Below are 20,066 nucleotides of genomic sequence, written 5' to 3'. Positions count from 1 at the left end.
GGTCTTGTGCCTTAGTGGTAATTTGCCCTTGCCTTCTGAAGTCTTGTTCATTTCTTGTTAGCATTCTCCCACAAGTTAAGAGTGAGGATTGTGGTTTTCTTGACAGATGCTGGAGTCATAAGACTTCTTGTCATATTGAATTTTTATATATGAGAAGGTCTTATTTTAGCCAAAGCCTCTTTGACGGTAGATTAAAGATTGGAGAGCATATGGCCATAATCTTATTTTGTTCCTCAGACTTTTGATTCTCCTTGAAATTCTATAATGATTGTAGTTTTTGGTTACAGTTTATCGAAAAGAAAGTGACCAGTAACGAAGCATTTGCTGCCATTGGCTTCGCAGGAGAAATTTAAGCTCCTCGCGCACAATCTAGGGGAAGAGTCTTTGCTTAGTTCAGCATTTAGACATTTGTCCTGGTCATTATTGGCCTGAGTAAAATAAAATAAACGAAAAGCAGGCAAATTTTAGAAAGATTTATAGCAGGATGTTCTTATAAAACCAGAAAGTTTAAAATCTGGTTGATTTAAACCAGCAATGCTTGCTTTGCTCTCAAATATTTATAAAGCGCTAAATCGCTTTTGTTGCCCTTTCCCGATGGCTCACAGATTATTGTACTGCGTCATCCCTGCTACTCGTACCCTGTCACAGCACCCCTCCATCTTCCACAGCTGCTTCCTGTGGGGCTAAGATGCTACTTTTCTTACACTAGACGGGCTTCTTGAGCTTGAACTCCATGGAGGAAGTACTCTTGTCCAACACAGGAGGCTGCTGCCATCCATGTTCACCAGCACGACCTGCTCTCTTTGAGAGAGGTTGAGTAAGATAGTCTTAAGTTCCTTTGTCATAACTAATGTGCCTGGCTATGTCGTGACCCTCCTGGAAACAAATATTTTAAAGTTAGGAGGTTAATCAAACCAACCTTTAAATACAATTCTCCATTTTGGTTGAAGCTTGAGGGTGCCTTGAAGGAACTTTGCACGCCATGTGGTTAAAGCTTGGTGTGGCTTTCTGAAGTTTTTCGCTGCTTTGGGTTACTAACCTTAAGCAAGGAAAGAAAGCATTTTCTTGTATCAAATTTGAACATACTTTGTGCTTTTGGATTCTATAAAATATTAAGCTCTATTTGCCATCTTTGCAGGCAAGCTAGGCAAGAAAACTTCTGCGTGCATCTGCTTGGACAGGGAGGAGATTGAGGTCATGTCATCCTAGTGCAAGTAATTTCTTATTTTCTTTGGTTTAACAGTAGTGCAGAACTGTGATGTCTTGAGGATGTCTTAGGAGTCATAGATGTGCACACATAGTCACACACACATGCACATGCATGCCTTCATACCCATGCATACATAAAATATGTTTTTGTGGTAGTTTTACTGCTAGCATTAATCAAGAACTGTAGATTGCTTTTGTTAAACTATGATGCAGCTTCATGTATAGCATGAAGAATATCTGATGTGATAGATTAGGTGACTCATTGAAACAAAAAAATCATAAAAAGGGTTAGAGAGAAAAGAACAGTATTTTAAATACTGAACTTTCAATATTTCCGACCAGCGTCCCTTAGGTTTAATTGCCCCTTAGAAGTTTCATTTGCTCAAACCAGGACGCACTATCATGACCTTGCTGCAAGTGGGCTCGCTCCTGAGAGCATCCGTTGTGAGCATCCGATGATTTTACTAAACTGGACTTTGCTGTCGTCTGTGTCTGCACAAGGCTCAATTGATACATCTCCATTTCTTAATGAGGAGTTTGGTCTTAAATGCAGTGAACCTTCTTACTGTGAGGTTGTTACCTAAGGCTCAAAATCTATCATAATTACCATTTCTCTTAAACACCCATCATTAAGGAGTGCGCAAAACGTTTGCCTTAAAAGGATAGTTTCGTAGAGATTGCTTCTTGGGTGTGTGTCAGCACAAAATGAAATCCCCAGGGTTAAGCAAAAGGAACACTTACGCACTGATGAGAGGTAAAAACCCTCCACATGCAGATACAGCCAGCTGAAAGGCAGTTAGTGGGTTCCACGTTGGTACAACCACAGAGGCAGCAGGCTCCGCGCCCTGCTGACCTTTGCGGGTGATTTCTTCCTGTGGTGGTGTGATGCCACTGAGAACCAGAAACCCCATTACGAGAGAAGTAGCTCGTTTTGCCCAGATGTGGGTACACATCTAACTCTGGGCTAACAATTTTAAGGAGTTGGCTCGAAGCAAAAGAAAAAAAGCAGTCATACGTTAAAATAAAAACCCTGCATCATGATTTATTGACTTTGGCTGTATCAATTTGCTAAATCGCATGGATGTGATTTGGGAAGAATGTTGTTTTAAGAAGCTTTACTCCCCTTTAATTTGACATGACTAAACCTGAAGCCTTCTGGAAACCACAGTTCAAAAATGTTTTTTTTCCCCCTAGAGTTCTCCTCCATTTGCATTTAGAAGTAGAATATTATCTCTCATGGAGACTAAGGATTAATTCTGGAGTAATTCTAGATAATGAAGGCTTCGCTCCAGAAGCGGAGTGAGTATCGTTTGTTGGACACAGATCAAATGTGGCTCTTCTGGGTGGCACGGTTGGGGGGTCCATGATGCTGTGCCTACATCCTTCTCTTGGGTGTAGTTCTAGTCCTCCACCGTTCAGTCTTCTGTAGACTGTTGGGGCTTTGTGCTTTTAAGTTTTAGTGATGTTGCCTTACACCTTTGCGGTTCTTTCATTATTGATAAATAGATTTGAGGACATTTTCTGGATATATTTTTTTTCAATCTGTAATGCCATTTGTTTCTAGCTTGGGTGTATGCTTCTAGAGACCAGATTTAACGTTTGCTTCCCTAGAGTAGATGACAGCATCCCTTTGCATTCTAAGACATCCATGTTCCTCTTGGATGGATATACACGTGGAAGGTCTTTGTTGTCTTTGCAGTTGTTGCAGGACCGTTTCCTCTCCACTGTAAAGATTCAAACCATGATTTAAAAAATTAGGACACCAGAAAGACCCGAAGAGTTCCCAAATTAACAGTTGCCGGAGAGTGGGTGCATCACTGTTTAAGGGGGGGCTCATCCTGTGCCCTCTGTCTGCAATCCTTTACCAGTTTCCATTTATATTTTATTTTTAAATGAGTGTGTATACTGTGTGGTGAAGGGCTCTTGTACTTGGCATTTCTTAAAGCTTTACTAGTCTTGCATGGAAACAGTTTTCCGGTATCAGTTTTTACTTGAAGCTCTAAAATGGTACCCAGTACTATAGTTCTTGGAGTGAATTAAGAAAGGAACAAATGGATGCTGTTTGGATGTTAGGCCTTTGTGATGTTACCGATTTGGGAACAGCCAAGTTCATGTGTTTTGTGCCTTTTCACGTGGGGAAACAAGTGGGAAGTTCCAGGGTGGATGTGCCGTCTACCCTCGCCGGGCTCGGCATTCTGGGGCATTTGGGCTTCCCATCCACATCACGTTCCCTTGGCCTCCTATCACTGGATAAAGGAACATGGCACGCAGGTGTTTCAATTATTCATCGTCATAATCGGCCTTTATGTTCCAGTGCCTGGCCAGACCTCTGTTATTCTAGTGCATAATTGATGGTGCTCAGAAGTGGAAAAGTTAGAAAAGCGGAAGTAATGTGATGCAGCAGTGCAGTGAGGGGGAGGGGCTGTTCCAGCAGAGCCTCCTCCAGGACTGCTGTTGACTTGTCTACCGCCAGGGAACCTTTCCCCCTGCTTACTTTGTCCATACAAAAAGGGGACAGGAAAGCACACAGAGCCAGTACACAAGACCTTCTGCTTCGAGGTTCATGTCTGCTCCTGGCTCCCAATAGAACTGGTTTCGTGCAGTTTGTGGTTTCTGGAGAAGCTGCTCATTCCAGAAAAGGACCCTGACGAAAGTCCGGAGAAAAATTTAAAAAGCCTGAATGCGCTTTAACAAAATAAACTTAGTGTAAACCACGGAGGGACTTTGTTTTATGCCTCTGTATGCCGTTTCTTGGAGAGCAAGAAATGAAAAATATTCGGCTATGTACATAAAAGTACACTTATATTGAGAATGAGTTTAGAGAAGATTAAATGCATAGAAAGAAGAATTGCTGAATTATGGAGTGATTTCTAAAATGTAATGTTGGCCAAGATATTTTGAAAGAATAATTTTAAGCTGATTTAAATAAAATATTCTGGGCATATGAGTAGATTAGGAAAATATTTTCAAAGAATAGCTTCCACAACCATAAGAGACATCTGCGATGGTTAAAAGTTATTATTGCCATCCTAGGAGGGTGTTTATTTAGAAAACTCTCTTGTAGGTTTCTGTTACAGGATTGTTAAGGAAAGGGCAAAGGATGTAAAAGAAGAACTCATCCTCTGGGTAAAATTAGTGACGTCTCCTTCTCTTCTTTTTCTTTTTCTCGTTCTTTTGCTTTCTTCTTCTTCTTCTTCTTCTTCTTCTTCTTCTTCTTCTTCTTCTTCTCCATCTTCTTTTCTTTCATCTTCTTCTTCATCTTCATCTTCCTTTTTCTTCTAACGTTTAATGAAAAGTTTGTGGGACACTTGGTTGAAGCATCTTCTTGAACTTGAATAATAAAAATGATGGGAGCACAAAAAAGAGGGAAAAAGGACTCTGTAGAGGAAAATAAACAAGAAAAATGCAGAGAGACTATGTTAGAGGAGAAAAGTCGAGTTGGCTGTCAGGGTTGCAGGGCTAGTGTTGAGAACACTGAAGCCTGCCCTGCTAGAGCTTTGCCCGAGTTCTATAGTTCTTTGTGCATTATTGCTTTTTTTTTTTTGTCTTGTCTTATACATAAGGATATAATATACAAAGAAGTAAAGTTTGTTAGAAAAGGGGAAAGTAGAAACTGGAGATGGGAGTGGTGGAGAGCAAATGAGAAAAAGAAGAAACGGGAAGGAAGGGAAACGGGGGTTGATGTAAAGATGGAGAAATTAAGGCTGTTGAGAGAAAGAAGTGGGAAGATGGGAAAGGAAGGGGGATGTGAGTGACAGACGAGTGGTCGTTCCCCACACTGCTCTTCTCTGTGTGAACATGGGTCTGTTCCTGCTGGCTGGAAGGCTGTGCAGTGTGGCTGACTTCACATCCTGTCTCCAAGGAGTTCATAGAGAGTTAGATGTATAGGGATTTCCTTTCAAGAGGTTGGACTCTCTGCTCCCTGAAGAGCCAGTGGTCTTCCCGGTAAGCACCAGGGAACAGAAGCAGATAGATTCTAAAAAGATCTCAAGCTAATCTTAACTATTCTATTATTATCATTATTAATTACTAATTATTATTATTATATTTATTTTTAAATATACATTTATATATATATATACATACATACATACATACAATAAACTATCTGTAGCCAGGAGAACCACAATCAGGAATTATATAAATGTTACATACATAATGTTTTGCCTATTTGTATTTAGCAGCCTTGAAGAAAACATCTTTCCTATCTTGGTGAGTCTAAAATTCTGAACGAAAATCAACATCTATCATATTTCATTTCTGTCAAGTTAAAACATCTATCTAGACCTGAAAACATCTTAACCCCTAAACAACTAATCTTAATTGTAAGACTAAACTATCTGGTCTTCAACCCCATCAGAGACTTGAGAAGGAATAAAACTTATTACCTGAGTAAACCAGAAGTGCAGGTTAACAGCTTCCAAAATGAAAAAAAAAAAAATGACAGAGATAGTTTGCTGCCTGAACAGTCACCCAAAACTGTCTATAATGTTGGAGCATCATCTTCAGCCTTCTGGCCCATTATATCTGAGAGACATATTTGCAAGGCAGGAACTATTGAGGACTTGCCTACTCTGTCTTGGCAGAGTTTGGCTGTCAACTCTGCCTGCATCCAAGCTTGCCCTTTTATAGGCAGAATTCTGTCGGTGGTAGAAAGGAGGGCATTTTTTCCCAGTGACTTGTTTGACACATTTGAAGCCATCACCATAAGGAGATTCTTTGATGCTTATCATCCTCTTTGAGGTAGGCTAGGTGTTGCCAGGAGTTAACCTGTCTTGTTATAAAAAAATATTTAAAATAATCACTATTAAAATATGCATTATTGTTTTATAAAAAACAGATAACAGCTGAAACTTTGATAAACTTTTGGTAACTTTGCTCACCTCTAGTTTCTTGCTATAAGAAAATTAATACTCTGTATCAATTATAATGTTTTTTTAAAAAAGTGGCCAAGTGTTTTGGCTGTAGAGGTAACCTAAGAGAGTTTATACAAATTCTCTTATATTTTATTAGGAAGTTCTACATGTATAGGTCTCCACATTGTACTTCTTAATGTAATATATGTTTTAAAATCAGTTATTTCACATCCATCATTGTCTAAGAGAAGGATTATTATGCATCTCCGTATAAAAGAGGTTTTTTTTTTTTTTTTTGGTGTCTAGAAAAATTAGTTGCCAAATGAATGTCTCAAAGTATAAATCTTTTCAGTTTGCCATGGAAATTTTTATATGTATATAAAAGATAAATGTGAGAATATACACATAAATTAAAATGAGTGAGAATACATATATTATTATACAGGCTATGTAGATGTATGTAAAGAAGTCAGAGCATAAATGTATGAAATACAGCTTATTTTCAGGGTCGGTCTAAGTTCAAGTGAACTTGAACAGACGTGATGATTACCCATATGCCCCTTGTCCCTCCCATACAACCATTTTCACATACGTTTGTTCATATGACAAACCTATACTGAGAACAACATTATCACCTGAAGTCCATAGTTTTTAATTAGGGTTCACTCTCTGTGTTCTGCCCTTTATGAATTCGGAAAGCTATGAGCTGGTACGTATCAACTGTTATTGCATCTGGTGTGTTAACTAACTGCTCTAAAGTGCCATGTATATTAATTCCATGCATAGATACAGATAATGTGTCACATGATATTCTAGTCAGTGGCACCATCTACCACAGTGGTCCTGCGTCATGATGCTACTGAGTGGGGGTCCCATCTATCTTGTTCCATGAAAGTACAGCCTTATGTTCACATGGTAACAAAATAATACAATCATTTATTTGTCAGAACATACTCCTGTTACCGAATGACCCATAATTGTATATAAAAATGACATAGCTTAATGCATTTAAGATATGGTATTGTTTTTGTTCTTGTTGTATTACTTTAGATAAAGACTATTCAGAGTTATTTAATTAGCTGGGCGGTGGCAGCGCACACCTTTAATCCCAGCACTCGGGAGGCAGGGGCAGGTGGATTTCTGTGAGTTTGAGGCTAACCTGATCTACAGAGTGAGTTTCAGGACAGCCAGGGTTACACAGAGAAACCCTGTCTCAGAAAACAAGCAAACAAAAGCAAAACCACAGAGTTATTATTCAGCCATTAGTATTTAAGATAACATTAAGTAGACTACTAAATATGATTTGGATAAATACTGACAGACACAAAAATCTTGATTTTATTAAAATGATAGCATGCACACATAAAAAATTTCAGACCATGCATAGCAGCTAAGAATTCCAAAACTGTTCGTAAGCATGTTCCTCCTATCATCTTCTCCGTAGAGGGTGTGGAAACTATACATGCATCCTTCATACATGGTTTTGTTTTCACATTGTAGTACTACTTAAGTGACGTCACTGTCTTTACTCAGTCTTAAAAATGCTGCCTTCCTCTGTCCTAAAGGTGACATTCTCTTTTCACAGGACTCAAATGACGGAGGGAAGGACAGTTTGAATGGAACTCACATCCACCTTATTTTAGTGTACTATTTCTTCACTGAGTTCAATTGTGGTTCTGCGTTCAGGTGCCGTTACTCATTGTTAGCACAGCATTTGCCAGGGATTCTCCAGGTACAATATGGCGTGGCATTTTCTGTACTGAACAGATTAGTTGCCTTCATAGACCACGAATAGCTTGTAGTCTTAAGAAAGAAACAAGAAATGCTAAGATGTTCCATATGCTCAGTGACAAATTTTCATAATGAGTGGACTGGGAAAAATGAAGCCAGAGACAGTCAGTCCATGGAAGACATTTATTCTAGGAATCTTGTGTTTTGAGTTTCATTGTATATGCTAATAGCATTTTTGAGTAGGTCTAGGTTGAACTTTCTAAAGTGCTGCAGTGTGCATAACTTAATAGGCCCTATTACTTCATGTTTTTTTTTTTCTTTTAAGTTAAAATTTCTCTCTGTGCTGGTAATCCACAGCATTCGATTCCGAGGAGACTTAGGCATCGCAGCAAAACCAGCTTCCTTTATAGAACTGAGAGCACGTATTCCAGGGTCTGCCAGTCACCGGCTGTGTGCTCTTAGACACATTCTTCAACTTTTCCTGTCATCATCACATCCATCTGTAAAATAGGGAAGCTACCAGAACAACTGCTCCCCGCTGTCATTTCACAGGTGGCATGAATAAGTGCGCACAGAGCGCTTAGTTCTGTCGATGGCACGCCAAGCCTGTGTTCTTATTTCGGTGATGGATTGTGGAAGTAATGTCCGATTAATGCCAGTGCTTTGTTTTCATTCATTCTCATTGAGCAAGTACATATTTTAACATTTAATATTGTACATCTCTGACGGTGAAAGTAAATGTATTTCATTCTTGACTGTGAACAGTGCTTGAGATTAGGACTTACTTTCCTGGAGTGTAAGCGAATCTTTGCAACTTGTGTAAACACCATCCAACCTTTATAATGGGAAATTTGTCACAATATAAAACACCTTATTCAAGCTGGGTAGGGATGGCCATGCATGCCTTTAATCCCAGCACTTGGTAAGTAGAGCTAAGTAGATTTCTGTGAGTTTGAGGCCAGCCTATTCGACTGTGTTCTAGGACAGTCAAGGAAGGCTACAAAGAGAAACCCTGATGAAAAACCAAAACAAAGCCAAACCAAAAAGCCCACAAAAAACAAAAAACAAAACCAACCAACCAAACCAACAACCCCAAAACAAAACAGACCACTTGATTAAAAAATGAGACATAGTTAATACCAGTGTATTTATAGCTGAGAACTGATTTTTTCTTTCTTATGTTTCTTTTAAAAACATATACATTTATATTATTACATATGAATAAAATAAACTACATACAGCAGGAAGAACCATGAGACAATCAGGAATTATATAATTGTTACATTCAGAGTGATTCGGCTATTTGTATTTGGCAAACTTGAAGTAAACATCTTTCCTATCTGGTTGGGTGTAAATTTCTGAATAACAATCAGTATCTATCACATCTCATCTCTATTAACTTAAAACATCTATCTTGATCTAAAAACATCTTTTCCTAACCAACTAAGCTTAACCCCTAACTAACTAAGACTAAACTATCTGGTCTTCAACTCCATCAGAGATTTCTAACCCAAAATATGAGGACTTGCTTACCCTGTCTTGGCAGAGTTTTTAATTTTTTTTTTCTTTTTAGACAGGGTTTCTCTGTGTAGCCCTGGCTGCCCTGAAACTCACTCTGTATACCAGACTGGCTTCGAATTCATAGAGATCTGCCTGCCTCTGCCTCCTGAGTGCTAGGATTAAAGGTGCGCAGCTCCATCACCCAGAGACTGTACATTTTTTAAGATAGAAAATAAGCAACAGTTAATGAAGTAATAAGGTCCATTATAGCTTATAAAACCGAATGTTAGCCATGAGGGTGTTCTCATCACCACAAATTACACATAAGGACAGCTTAGAAAGTAGTGGCCCAGCTTTGAACCAGGGAGGTAGGAGAACCATTCAGGAGAGGTCTCAGGATACTTTGTTTTTCCTTTCTCTCTTACCCTCACACCCCATCCCACCCTGCACCATCTCTGCTAACTATAGTTGTGAAGGAAAAGCTAAATGTTTTCCTTCCAAATTAGAAATTCAAACTCAAATCTAAATCTCTCTAAATTGAAAGTGCTTCGGAGGTATAGGCTAAGTTTAACAAATGCATTTCTGAAGTTGGTTTGTATGAACGTAACACAAGTTTCATGAGGACACAGCAGCCAGTAGCCTGCTCCCCAGCCTGTGTCTCCATCTTGTCGGCAAATGCAGAGCAGGTGCGCCATGAGCTCTTAGGATTTCTGTGAGCATTACTTTGCTGGCTCTGCTCTCACTGAAGCTCCTCCTCAGGGCTTATGTAAGGCTACACGTTTTAACTAGTCCTGGCCTTCTGTTTCATTCCTAAACTTTGTTAACATCAGTATCCAGTTATGTAACACTGGGACTTGTTAGCAAGCCAGGACCCCCACCCCTTGATGAAGGATCGTTTGCCATGGGCCTGAAAAGAAGTGTTGGGATGTGTGACTTTATCAATTGTCTTAAAGTAGCAGGGAACTTAGCTGTGAGGATTGCGTCTGGGCCTGTGGCCTTGGCCCTTTGCTGAACCTGTTTCTGACCTCCTGTATTGTAGTTTAAGAGAACTAACTCGATTGTGTACAACTGAATTGTGCATTTTATTAAAATTTGAAAATCATGGTAGGATGATGAATATTTCTGAGTCATAATCAATAATACTAATTTAATTTAGGGGTAGCTGAAGAGAGAGACAAAAATGAAATGCTGTAGTTTGAATTATGGAAAGTGTCACATTTAATTTCACAATTGGTTCTGGTGTGTTTGGGGATTTAGAATAATTTTATACCTTAACATTCAATCTTTATTTTACAGTGAATAAGCTAATTTCAGATGACTGCTCAACCTGCCTCTTCTGGCTATTATAGAATATTAGCTTCAGCATAATCTACTACTTCTTACTTAACACCAATTAATAAGGAATTAGAATTATAATTTCAAAATGAATAAATTGCTTCATATTATAATATGTTAGGAAGTGTATACAAATTGACATTAGTGATATGAAAAAATAAGGAAGGCATGCAGTCTGGTGATGGGCTTATTTCATTTTTCTTGCTTCTGCTTTGCATCTAAGTTGGAGGAAAGGATTACTTGTGGATTTAATAATCTTTCCAACTTTTGGTGGTTGTTAAGTACAGACTTCCCTTTGAAAGAATTCAACCTCACCTGTTAAGTGTATAGCAGCCAGCTCCCTAAACTAATCTCAGACAATTGGACTCAACAAAGAGCTGCCCAGAAATGATGATAGGAAAGCCTCCATGTGTAGTGGATCTGAGTAGGATTTTTATTTTATTTTATTTATAATTAAAAATATTATTTTATATGTATGTTTTGTCCGCCTGTGCGTTTGTGCATCACATGCCTGAAGTACCCTTGAAGGCAGGAAGTGGGCATTGGATCCCCTGGAACTGGAGTTACAGACAACGGTGAGCTGCTGTTCCGGTGCTGGGAGTCAAATAGGTGTCCTCTGAAAGTGGCCAGTGCTCTAACCACAGAGCCATCTCTCCAGCCCCTAAGTAGGATTTTAAAATATTGGTACAGCAGAGGCTTAGTAGGTTTTTGTCTTGTTTTGTTGAAGTTTTCTTCTCTCATCCAATAAACCAGCCATACCTATTTGTTCACTTTTTGAGTTGTGTGCGAGTTAGTGTTGTATATGCCAGATTTAAACAAAACAAAACCCCAATCGCACAAACTGGGCCAATCATATGGCTCAGGGTATAAAGGTACCCACTGTGAAACATTATGATCTGAGATCCATCCATCGAACCTACATGGTGGAAGGAGAGAACCAATTCTCATGAAGTTGTCCTTGGGCCTCTGTGCACGGTATACATCACACATGCATACAGATAAACAGCTAAGTAAGTAAGTAAATAAGAGTAATTTTAAAAAGCCACACAAGTTTGTGGACATAAATGAACTCAGTAAGACAATCACTGAAATTAATCTTGGACTCTTTGGCTGGCTATATTAAATAGCAAGTTGAACGCTTACTTGCAAAATATAATCTTTGTGAAAATGGTGTTTTACATTAAACAACGTTCAAAATGTTTTAAAGTCAGTGTCATGTTGCACACAGGAGACACTGACTCTGCAGGAGTTGCTACACATGTTCTTCTCAGTAAGAACACGACAGAGCTTAGGCCCTCATGGCTTTGTGGAGTTCATTTTCAACATGGCTGCCCTTTTGCGGTAATGTCAGTCCTATGATTTGCACTTTTACCTCTGAAAACGATCACTGCTGCAGACACTCACTACCGAGTTGTTGCAGTATTATGGAGGGAATATTTTTAGTCATAAACCCAGTAAAAGTGAGGTGCAGAGTTTGGCAAAAGAAGGCAGGCACACCTGTGCTGGCCCAGAGGGACAGAGACAAAAGTCAATGTTTAAAGCAAGGCCTAAGGCAAGTAAGCGACTTGCATCGTGGTTAAGGTTGCGTCGTCATCAGCATAATTATGATGTGTAGTGCACTGATAGTTAAGAACTTTTATGTTCTGTCAAGCCTGCAGTTACAGTGGAAGAATGGAGACCACAAATGTGGTAGGCTGTTTCTGGCCAGTGTACTGGGTTGTTTTAGACAATAGTCCTGAAGGCTGCTTCCTATGTGGAGAAGAGTGAACTGTGACCACTCACTTTTGTCATTGTAACTTTATTCTAACATTTGCCAGCTTCCCCATTTGATTTGACAAGGAACAGCCGATGCCCCAACAGAGTGTTAACAGTGTTGCAAGGCCTAGTCATGTTGAGGGATGTCTTGCTTCTGACCTTCCCGTGTCTGGAACAAAAGAAACAACATTGTGGGGGTGGGTTGGCTGAAGTAGAAGTCTCCCCACCTGTGTCTTGAGAGAGAGAAAAAAAAAATTCCACAGGTTTTGGGTTAATTTCCCTGAGTGATCTTTGGGATTTGGAGAGTAGGTGTGTTGGGAGGAATGCGACCCTATTATAAAAACCCTGTAATACTTTGCCATAAAATGTCTTCCTTGTCATTTTGTGGTGACCAGGAAAGGTATTAGTCATACAATCATTAGAGATTTTTCTGCCTATCCGTTTTATAGTAGTGGCAAATAGTGAAACACTTTTTAATATATATGTATTTTTTTGTAACAGACTCTCCTCTTAAAAAAATGTTTTTGGATGTAATAAGACAAAATTACTAACAATAAATTATGTAGCTGTGGCTGTTCACCAGGGCTGGCCACCATTCCTGCTGCACGGTGCTTCATGGAGAGTTATGTTTAATGTCACTTAATGAGTCCTTAGGACTGGTGTGCTCTTAGACACTTTGATGGGCTGTTAAATTCACAAATGCTCTAAGGCTATAAATCACCATTAAACATTCGGAAAGAAAGGGGACTTTTCCTATGCATCTCACTTGATTTATTTCAGCTTCTAAACTGGGAAGCTGGAACTAGGTGATGACCTGGCATTCCATGCACACCTCTTGTGTTGATCTGAGCGTCTTCCCTTCCTTGCCCCAGAGCAGAGAGAACATTGCACGACACCAAGTGGCAACTCTGCAAAGTCAGCGCCTCAAGATGGCCTAGAGAAAGTGGCTTTCTCTTAGGTCCATTTTTGGGAGAGGAAACCCTCGGCTCTAAAAGGTGAAGTTGACTGGAGCCACCCAGAGCATCCACCTTAGGTGTTACCAGTGAGCTCTTCTGCCCCAGTGTTCTGCTCATTAGCACCTTCACGGTGGTACTTCTATATAAAATGAAAGCCATGAGATGCAGCTGGAGAGGTGACGCTCTTTAGTGGTGAGGAGAACTGCTTTTGGTCTTCTGTAATTCTGGCCTTGAAAACTAATTGGAACGCTCCAAGCTCCATCAGTGAAGTTCAGTCCACCCTTAATTTTCCAAGACATAAAAATAAAATCATAATATCGCCATGACACTTCGTTAGAAGGATTCAGTTAGAGAGTGAATGAAGTAGCTGATTTGCAAAGATCCCAGCTACCATAGTGGTATAGTGGAAATTGTCAATAAATGGACGGCATTGTCATCGCTTTTAAACTTAGTCATACCATTCTGGGAGAATTCTTGATACAGAGAGATAGAAAGTAAGATCTATGACTTCACCCTCTACTGTATTACTTTTGTCACTTAAAATACACCTTACATTTAATTAATGCACACACAAATGCAATGGGGTGCAAGCATCTGTCACAGGACAGGGCACCTTTATCCACTGAGCCATCTCCCTAGCCTATGTATGTAATTAATTATTATTTTTGATAAGAGAGGGTATCACCAAATAGCCCAGGCTCGTTTGCGAGCCTGTGATCCTGGAACACCTTCTGCCAGGCCTGTCTGCCGCCATGCCACCATTGCCTTTCTACCCCAGGAGTCTGAGCTCATCTTCCGTTGCTTCGTTGCTTCGAATCATCTACGGGAGGCTTTTTACCAGCTCACATTCCTTCTCAGAGTAATCGCCCCAACCCTCCCTTCCTTCTGAAGCATGCCAAGTGGCTCCTGTTTCCCTGCAGAGGGTCTGTGCGTTCTCAAGCGCTCTCATACAATGGGATTCACATATGGAGTGCTCTGAACTAACTCTTCTTACGCCAACCAGTTCCTGGTCACTCAGTTCTCAGCCCACGTAGCTACTCCGTTCTGCATCATGGCTTTTGCGCGGGAAACTATTGAACTAAGTGTTAGAAATTGTAACTATTTGCCTTTCTTTCTCCTTAAGTTAATATTAGGGACATTCCAGTGCTGTTTTCTCTAAGGTGTTTCCTTAAGCAAGCATGATAGGGGCACAGGTTCATGCTCAATAAATATTCACCGAAGAGTACATACCCAGAAATGATTAACTCTTAGAATAAGGGTCTCTTGCCTTGTATTATGTTATATTTGCCCAATATAGTGGGGGGAAAAATGAACTTTCTTCTTTGTAAAGTAAAAAAGATTGTGACACTATACTGAAAAAAAAAAAAAGAGAGCCAATGTCAAGTCACAGAAATTATTTTATAAAATGGAACCTCTTAATTGATTTACTACTCATGCCATCTGGGAGACTGGATGTATACACTTAGGCAGGGGGAAAAATGGTTTTTAACGTTTTAGTGTATAATATTCATAAATATGCAAATGTACAATTAATTTGCAATAAGTAATTTAGAGTATTTGGTAATTTATGGCACCAGTATTGACAGATTGCTGCTGAATTGGTGCTGAAAGCAAATGAAGCATGGGCCGGCACAATTACGAGTTGCCGGAATGGGGGATCTGGCTTTTGTTTTTGTAGAAAATGAGAAATGCCAAGTGTTAACAAAGATTGTTTTATCACTATTCTTTATCGTTGCAGATTTGTGCAACTTCACTTATAAATGAAAATCAGATGAAGGTTGACAGCACCGGAGGAGGGAGAACACTTGGTGGGGGGGGATGAGGGGGGGTTGGGGGGGTAGGGATGCGAGTAGGGGGGGGCATGTGTCTGAACAAGGTTTGCTGCATGGCCTCTCTGAGGAGGCTTGCACTTGTCAGCCTGCAGTGCCCCTGCAGAGACCCGCCACCATTTGGTGCCCTCAGGCTGATTTCTTTTGGAGATCTATTTACAAATGGAGAATTGGAGGAGTCAGGAGCTTTCTAGCCAGAGGTAGCCGTGGAGGTCTTGGCTCTCTCGGCATGCTTCTTGGAGTACTGATTAAGCTGTATAGTATGAGTGTGTCCTGGGCGGGGGGGGGGGGGGGGGGGGGGGGGGGGGGATGCGGGAAGGAAAGAAGATGGCGGAAAGTCTGGCCTGCATAGACTCTGGAAAGGAGGCTGATTTAGATTAGAGCTTGCCCTCTTGCATTTTAATTTGTCTTGCATTGAAATGGAAGTCATTAAGAAGGACTGGCAGTGACACCCAAGGTCCAGGACATGCACACTGTATAATGTATTCACCTGCCTTTTAAGTATCTAAATAACGCTGTAGGATGCTGTCAGTCTAGGCGCTCACTCAACGCACCCTTCTTAAAGTACCTGCTGGCTTCCTGCTTGTTGGGAAGTCAAACACAGCCCCGCAGCACAGGTAGCGTGGTTTTCATTAGCAGAGATACATGATCCTCTTGGGCCTTTTCCTATCTGTGTGTTTCACCGATGAGGCAGCCAGGCATTTCAGACATCTTTGTTAGAGACCTAGTGGTTCCTTGCAGGTTTCTCCTTGGTTACCTAGAGTAGTTTCCCCCTAAATCCTAGACAAATGCAGATACCCCACCCCCAGTCCCTTCTGATTTGGCTTCTGTTACTTCAGTGTGCTGAAAGTGTCAGGAAACTGCCTATTCTAATGTTGCCAAAACCCAGCGCTTCTAAAGGTGATGCCAAGTGTATTTTCTGACACATTTCACCTGATGCAAGCTGAGGGGCCCTCTTATCTTCTGATTTGTCAGTGTTCTGGCCTGGGGAATGTAGCTACCCACCCCTGGGACTGAAGCTCCATCACCGAGTAAGAGCTGTCACTTAGTGTTCGGGGGTGGGGGGGGGGTGTTGAAAAGAACCAGCACACGAGAGCCGCAAGCACATTTAATGACTTTTGTTTAAAAGGAACCCCGCACGCTTCCTTACCAGCCTAAAGTGACTGAGGCACCTCAAGAGTTTATTATTGAGTTAGCACCATCAGCTTCAGAATTTTCTTGCCTTGGCCTCAACGTGCTCACGAGAGGTTGAAGAGAATGGCTCATCAGCGTTGAATATGGGATCTTAAGTGTTGCATATTTATGCCTTACATATTATGCGTGCGAAGACACCAGCCTGGCAGTGGGTTTGTCACATGATAGGAGTGCCACAAGCTTTTAACGAGTGAGTGAAACATTGGAGAGCGTGTGCTGGAGGATATCTTTTTTTTTTTTCCCTTTCCTCCTTGAAGCCCACAGCTTTTATTCTAAATATTTCATAGGTCGACCTACTTTAGATGGATTATTTTTCCATAAGGCAAAAGAAAAAAAAAGATAAATAAATACAAATTAAATTGTAGTTTCCTCTTGTTTCTGTTTGAAGGTTTGGGCCTCGACAGAGCAAGTCAGTTCATATGCCATAGGCCTTATCTCAGGCCACAGCCGAAGACTAAGGACCGCACAGTATGGTTTCCCTGTGTTTTCTCCTCATTTCTGGGTAAACCCATGTAGTCTTGGGGTAGTCGCCTGTCAGTCCTTATCTTCCACCTGTCCCCACCCCTCCTTTTCAGATCGAAAGCTGTAGTAACCACCGGGCCAGCTATAAACAACGCAAAGCCCCGCTCCTTCAGCACAAGGCAGCTGCCCCATGACACCCGAGAAGAAGCGGGTCTGTTGTACTTTCCCACATGTGCCAGTTTCCAGGGCACTTACTCCTTTCCCATAGTAACAGTTGAAGGAGCAGTGCACGCCATTTGGCTCCATTTCCTCCTATGTACAGGGAAAACCTGGTTCTGTGAGTAGTTGTGCGAGTGCATGCGGGCTTGCCTGCACATGCGCGCGTGTAAGTGTCTTGTGTCTGACCTATGTTTCCCTTTTTAGGGACTGAAGCTTAGCGGTGAGGTGGTTGACAAGTTCTTTTGTATCCCCTGGATCAGGGTGAATGCTGGACTGGGTCTTGGTGATCCTTCCACGCATGTGCACCAGAGGTGACTGGGGTTTCTGTCGTAGGATCCCCTAAGTGTCCTCTGTCCTTAGATGGTGGCATCATGACTGAGGGATGGAATTCGATTCTCTAAATGGCAGTTGAAAGAAAATGAAAATGTTAAGTAATTGTGGTGAAAAGTATCCAAAGTAATATTTAGATTTTTTTATGTCACTTCTTTTTTGTTGTCGTTGAATAAATGACCTACATGTTGTCAGTGCCGTTCCTTAGCATACAAGTTGTAATGACTGTGATGGAGGTCTTTCCTGATAGAACCTACTTTCAGCATGGGAGTATGGGTAAGATATTCCTTAATTGGCAAGATAGCTTCCGTTACCAATTGAGATGGATTTTGCTTCCTTTAAAGAGAAACACACAAGCGCGCGCACACACACACACACACACACACACCACACCACACATGCACAGGCATTTTAAAAATGTATCTGGATTTTCAGAGCAGGTATGAGGCTTCATTTATATGAAGCGTCTATATGGCCCTAGCTCTTGGTTTCCCACATGCAGTTTATTCAGTCTTGGGATTTCTCTACAGAAAAGAAATTCAGTTCCCAGGCTGCATTCTGCCTCCTTATTTCTAGGAGTTGTGTTAGTGTTGTCAGTGTGTGCTGCCATCATGCAGCCTAAAGTCAGTATAGTGGGGAAGGCAAATCAGCTCCTCCCCCCCCCAATCATATCTAAAACAGCATATTTATCACCTTGCCGATCTTCCTCTTGGAATAATCTTACCCGTTTCCTAATGTCGGTGACCATGAATTATACTATTTGTGCTCAGATGATCGACAAATCTCCCACGCCATCTATCACTGTACAATTCATTTACGTTCTCCAAGGTTTTGTTAGCGATACTAAATCCTTTTGAGTTGTTCCAAAGCGTTTGTTGCGCTGGAGAGGTTGACTGAAGTTGTGTGTGTGAACATGGTTTTTCTAATTGCTTCTTCCCCTAAAACTTGAGTGAAATAATAGGCAATGGAGTGAGCTAGAACCGGGAGACTATGAGAAGATGGTCCTCCTCCATTGTTTGGAAACTAACTTCATTTGAGCTTTCGCCATGTTCTCTTGCCTTTTGTGTTTTATGTAAATAAGATAAAATACATCCAGCTTCTGGCCCCACTTAAGTCAGTGTAAAACACCACTGTTGCCATAAGGGAAGAAAAGGATGGAAGAGACGCCTCCTCCTGCGCTGACTTTTCCCCTCTGACCGCATCTCCAGTGGACTGAGGTTTCTGATCATAGTGAAAAGACCGATTAGTCAGGTTTCGAGTGAAGGCAGCTTATAGTGTGTGTGTGATATTTTTTTTTCCTGTTTGTTTTTTTCTGTTTGTTTTTTTTTTGTTTTGTTTTTTTTGTTTTTTTGTTTTTGTTTTGTTTTTTTGTTTTTTCTCTCTCTCTCTCGAAACCTGAGAGAGAAGGAGCATAATGTGATGCTGTACTTGTGCATTTCGGCAAAGATCTAATCTTTTTGAATTCATTGCTTGTGAGTTATTATTTCCAATCATACGCTTGATTGACTCCAGCTAAATGACTGTCTGACTGCCGAGGCAGGGGTGTTAAATCCAAAACCCGTAAGTGCGCATTTTAACTGAGAATCAGGATCATCATGGGCCGCCTTCTCAATCAGGAGTGCCTGGCACCCCCCCACCCCACACACACACCAATGTATTTTTAAATAGAAATTCTCTCATCGTCATGTAGGAACAGAGAATCGCAGAACATGATTGAGCTCCAAGAGAGAAGATTGAAACCCTGGAGGGGATATCAGAATGATAAAAACTGAGGCTCCCACGGCGACACAATGAGTGTAGTTAATATGCTAGTTTAGTCTGACAAGCCAGTCAGGTGCCCCTTAAAACTCCAATTTAAGAGTACCATGTCACTTTAATAAAGACTTGAACAAAAAGGATGGAAGAACTAACGGGGGGTAGTGGTAATGTATTTTAGAAGCAGGACATGCCAATTCTCTGTCTGCGGATTGCGTGGTGCCCCATGGGAAAACATGCCCCCCACCCCCCGAGTGGTTTGAAATAAAGTAAAGGAAAACCCCACGCCGAAAAAGCTGAACTGATTGGTGATCTTATGGCGTCATTTTAAAAGGAAAGTTGTTAAGGAGTTTGTGCATTTAAGTATTTTGTTATGCTATAACTTCCTAATAAAATGTGCTTAATATATATATATGTGTGTGTATATATATACATATATATATTTTTTTTTGGATTTTTGCCTTTCTTGCTTAGTGTCACATAAATATTCAAAAGTTCCTTTTGGATTTTTTTTTGTGTGTGTGTGAGAGAGATGAATGTTTACACTGCCCCTGAGCCTTACAAGGAAGTTGGTGTGGCTGTGTCTGTGTTAGGGAAAAAAATAACCATTGACGTAGAAAAACCTTATTCTAGTGGCGGTTGCAGGTGTGCCGAGATCCTGTGTGCTGTGTGTCTGTTGCTTTCAAATATGCAGAATTTTAAGTGGATACATGATAGCTATCTGAATAAGCCCACTTAGGAGATATCCATTGGCAAGTATTTTCTCATGCACCTAACCTTTAAAAAAAAAATCAATGTTTTTCAGTGTTAATTTTAAAAATTACGCGTTTTACATTAGGTAATGCTACTGTAGATAGGATTTGAGATGCTTTAAAGTCCTGCTTGACTTTGTCAAACCACTTGAAATGTAAACATTTCATTTTGTGTTAGAGCGT

General features: G+C 40.7%; 1 protein-coding gene across 2 annotated transcripts in view; it reads left to right on the top strand.

The window, feature by feature from the left end:
* The window catches only part of EFNA5 (ephrin A5), a 276,214-nt gene that overhangs the window by 31,939 nt on the left and 224,209 nt on the right, over window positions 1-20,066 (top strand). The window lies entirely within an intron of this gene.

Source organism: Acomys minous (assembly GCF_964271855.1).
Source record: "Acomys minous genome assembly, chromosome: 4".
In the NCBI taxonomy this organism is placed as follows: Eukaryota; Metazoa; Chordata; class Mammalia; order Rodentia; family Muridae; genus Acomys; species Acomys minous.
The sequence above is the reverse complement of the archived record's forward strand: the minus strand, read 5'-3'. Positions and strand labels throughout refer to the sequence as shown.